At 33.7% G+C, this 5,034-nt stretch overlaps 1 long non-coding RNA gene across 1 annotated transcript in view; it reads right to left on the bottom strand.

The window, feature by feature from the left end:
• Positions 1–5,034, bottom strand: part of LOC111499901 — a 17,420-nt gene that overhangs the window by 2,483 nt on the left and 9,903 nt on the right. The window lies entirely within an intron of this gene.

Consider the following 5,034-nt stretch of genomic DNA (forward strand, 5'->3'; position numbering starts at 1 on the left):
GAAAAAAAAACTAAATTTAGATACATTCGCCCCAAGAATTTCACCCTAAAAAGTCTGTTCTGCATTGTCATTTAACTCATATGATGATCGTTTCACAACTTCCCTCTTAAACAATGTCTGCGTATGTTTAAGACGATAGTAGGATACAATATCAGTTGATAACTGCCATTTTTTTTTGGATGTCGTCATACATGCATTATGATGATTAGGTATGATGTTAGTTTAGAACTTCCCTATGGTACTGCTTTGAGAAACTGCAAAAAAGTGGACAATGGTACCCCTTTAAAAATGAAGAAAATATAACCCGAGGAAAAAACATTTGCAACGTCTATTTTTTCATAAAACATTGGTCTAAGTTCATTAATATTTAATATGCTCTGTTTTGAAGTTGATAAATGTCGGTAGTAACTAAATTTTTTTCACCACGTGCTTTTCGCTACCCGTCTTTGAGTTTCAAGATAAATTTTGGGTGTTGGGGAATTATGTTTATGGCTAGAGGTTTTGAATCGGTAAGAACGTAGACTAGTAAAATCTTGGAGAAGAAAATTACGAAATTTAAACGAGAAAGAAGCTCTTATGAACTTGCTAGGTGCCCTTCTACTTTTTTAAAAAAATGACGAAAACGATGCGTTGGAATATTGGGCACTTTGCAAATGATATATAACATACGAGAACGATGAGTTGGGATCTGGGTACCACCAAAAAGTTATCCAGATGATTGTTAAATAAAATAATAGATTAGTTATTTAGCGTTTTTTCTTTTTCGATATTAGTCTACTGGTTATAGATCCAAACATATATTGAAAATTATTAATATATATAGGCACCTTGCAACATGGTCCGCAAAAGCTGAAACTTTTGGGCAAAGTTTGGATTTTTAATTTGAGTCCAACGAAAACTTCTATGGGCTCTACTTGACCTTCTCTATAATAATAGCTACCTTGTCAAGTCCACAATGTCCAATCCAAATCTTTTTGCGCAAGATGAATGAACGGTAAACCAACTCATGAATCGATTTTCTGCGTCATTAACCTCCCTTTGATCATACCCATACTCGCCGACAAACAAAGGATATGGGTTTGATCCTTCCATTACACATCCAGCATGGTTTACAAAGCCATTGATAATATTTGTGCAAATATCGTTTAGTGGTTGTTGTACAAATTTGGTCTCACAATCTTCACTAAAGGAATACAAGTGCACTTTAAAAACCAACTTGTTGTCTAACGTGCTTACGTTCAAGGGCTTCTCTTTTAAGCATCATTAAAGGGCTTCTCTTTTGAGTATCGAAGATCATTATCATAATTTAGGCCAGAAACAATAACTAAAACCTTTGAGTTGATGTTATGGATTGTTGTTACTCCTTGATTTACATAATTGTTCCAATCGTTTACGTTTTCTATTGTTCCTCGTATCTCATTGCGCACTAATTGCAACCACCTAAATACCATAAAAAAAAAATAAAAAAAAATAAATAAATTGTTAAATTCAACTTGTGTTCATTCCATGTTCGGTCCGATCATACTAGTGCACTGGATCCCATCAAAACTTCGTAGTCAAGTGGGCTTTGGGCGACAGTAGTACTAAGTTGGTTGACCACTTCGGAAGTACTAGTATTGCACCCTTTTTATTTCTATTTTGTTTTTTGTTTTTTGTTTGCCATTTTGAGTTAAAAAAATGCAAGTGGAGAAGATTGAAACATTAGCTGGTGCATTTTCCTCACACGTATGCTCAAATTGACAAAATACATAGTACTCGAGGGTATGTAAATGTGGCAGGTCAACTTTATTAATGATATCATATCGTATGCATAAGTTAATAAATTAAATTAAAGAGAGGAAACTCATGACGTAATGGAATATCATTGCACGAGTTAATTAGAAAAATAATAGTTTTAAATTGAGAGAAACCGTTCAACAATATAGTAATAGGTCTTTAACGAAAGTAATAGGTCTTTAATGAAATCTTTGTATCGTTAATGAAATAAATAAGACCAAGTGAAATATATAACAATATAATTAATACTCAAACTCACTTTATATGTACATTTGATTGGACAAGCTTAAACCATTGACTTTGAGGATCTTCTTGCACTCTATGTCAGAGAATTACATATACGAGCTTGCTTGGTCCATATGCGCAACATGGGTCCAAATTTCACTCCAATTGGAAAGTAGAGTTCAAGACGTGATATTTTTATGAAAAAATAGGTTATAACAGGATTGCATGCGATTACATTTGCTAACTCCAACAGTGGGGCTACTTATTGAGTATTTTTTAAAATAACCAAATTACGTGCCATTTTCATTTTCAAGTAAGGATAAGTACCCTCGTACAGATGACATCATCACTGTGTAGGCCGTAACATTTACATTTAGCATTCCTTCAAAAATCTAGTTATTTTGATTTCTACTACTATTGCTGACATCACTATTACCTTTATTTTAAATGAATTCAAACATTTAAATTCATAACAATGTTTACATATAATTGTTCTAAATGAATTTTCGCAATATTAGACCAGCAATACCGATAGTGACATCTCTATTTTATTAGAAAAAAATAGAGTCGTTACAAACAACCTAAAATTTTAAGTAAGGGCAAGGTTGTGGAGATACCATGAAGTGCTATCGAATAAAATGCAAACTTTGTTATGTTGTTATTGAAACTTTTATTTTATTTAATCGAATAAAAATGTATTCTTTAATTTACTTTCTAAAGGGTATCCTATAAAGTTATATGAGCTTGCAACCCTAATTCTTGTAGTCATGATACTGCATCATCAAGTGATGCACTTTAATCCATATTGAATGAGAATGGGAATAGAGATAAAAATATATATGTATATATATGAGTATGAAGAGGACATTGAATGAATTAAATGCAACACTGACTGAGCTTCCAAGAAGCAAGTAAAGGTAGGGTATGATTACAAAAGAAGATCTAAGTTGTGTTAAAGAGAAAGGGGGATTGAATGAATTAATTGGTCTCCCTTTTGTCATCACCAAAATTGGCATTTCATTGTGTTTTCGAGGCCAAAAAGGGTCTTACAATTTTGAATACTTGGCGAGCAAAAAGAGGTACAAAATAGATAGCAATGCAACATCGGCATCGGCATTGGCGTTGGCATTAGGTTGTTGCGTTTTGTCATCACCAAAAATGGGAGTGTTTTCCTGCAAACACTGCCAGCCCACTGCCCCAAATGGAAACAAATGCCCATTTTGAGTAACGGTTTAGCAATTTACAAGGATCAAAACTTCCACCAAACTTATCATCATCTTCATCATTATCAATTTAGCAGTAGCTGCTGCGCTTCAGACACTGTCAGCCCTTTTCTCTATCCTTCTCAAATGGCGTGCCACTACTCCCCCAACGCGCCTGCTTTTAATTGCTTCCCTCAATACTCCCCCTTCATACCTCCAACCTCTCTACGCCGACCTCCTCAATTTCATTTACATTAAATGCTTCCCTAAATTATATAACTATTTATTCCCTTATATTTTAATACATCGTCGTCGTTAGATAAACACGACTCTCCACAATAGTATGATATTGTCTACTTCTGACATAAGCTCTCGAAACTTTGCTAATCCGGATCATTCCCTAATCTCCAATGAAGAGTATTCCTTCATTTTTAAATTAGGAGAGGTAAGACTTTCATCCTCCAACAGTTACATCATTTAATTTCGGTCAATATATCAATTATCATAGAGTTATATTATGACGGTAATTTGATAAATGGAATTAAATTGCATTCCCATAATACCCTCTTAAAATGAGTTGTTGAAATCTGACATTTAACATGTGAATGTGGGGTTCCCCATTTGGGATTTTTCTCCTCATCAGAGATCCAAACTTTGTACGCAAAGTCCCCAAAGCAATAATACCAATTTTTCTTCAACCATTTTTATATCTTTTTTTTTTTTTTTAATAAAAAATGATTTTAAAATATTCAAAATTGTGAATATAATAATATATATAAAATTATTAAAAAAATGAAATGTCATATTTTTAAATAAATGAAAATTTCGTCCTTAATTGGAAAATAGAAATATTATCCAAAGGGTGTTAGGAGTGTTGGGTAAGGTTTAGGCCCACACATGATGGGAGATTGCGTTAGAGAATCATAAATGCATTAATAAATGGAGTTAAGGACATTTCCTTTCTTTATAATTTATCATAGATCTTCAACCTCCATTCCCTTCTAATTTTTCAAAGTCTTTTAATTATTATTTGTTTGTCTATATGAATCATTTTAATTTCCGAGAAAAACATTAATATTTTGAGTTGAATTGATATTAATGACAATAGGTTAATCCAAGCTGCGAGCGAACGACCAAGTGGTAGACTTCTAAGCCACCTTCTAAGACGAAATGATAGAGTTTGTGAGCAAGATGGAGGTCATGGCACGTGTCATAACATTTTTCCAAAGATGATGCACAACGGTCGACCACACAACTCAACTATCAAAGAAGACTTTAAAAGAGTTGTGCTCTACCATCAGCAAGTTCATACCCCATTTATAAAGGAAACATAGAGACTCCAAAATGTTAGATTTAAATTAGACGATAAACAAATATGTGAAGGGTGAGGAACATTTTATATAACGAAAATGGCAAAAGAGCTCAATTGACCAACGATCTAACCTAGTGAAACTTAAGAGTCGGTTCGCATGGAACGACCTACATTGGGCGGCTAACAAAAGCGCAAAGAGAGTGGTCAAATGCCGCCACCACATGCTATACCAATGGTCATCCAAATCAACTAATGCACCAATCCAACTTCTATACAAATGGACTCTTGGGTGGGACCAATGTTATGGGCTAACCCTAAACTTTTAAAAAAGATTGGTGGTAAATGCACTACCCTAGAACCATCCGAGACTAATAAATTGAGTAAGAAACATTGGTCATCACTAGATAAGCTCGGATCAAGGACAGATCATGACATAAAATAGACATCGTCTCATCATACAAACTCGAATGATATAAGTTCATAAAGGTACGCAAAAAAAAAAAAAAAAAAAAAAAAAAC

The sequence above is a fragment of the Cucurbita maxima genome, unplaced genomic scaffold (genome assembly GCF_002738345.1).
Source record: "Cucurbita maxima cultivar Rimu unplaced genomic scaffold, Cmax_1.0 Cma_Scf00027, whole genome shotgun sequence".
NCBI lineage: Eukaryota > Viridiplantae > Streptophyta > Magnoliopsida > Cucurbitales > Cucurbitaceae > Cucurbita > Cucurbita maxima.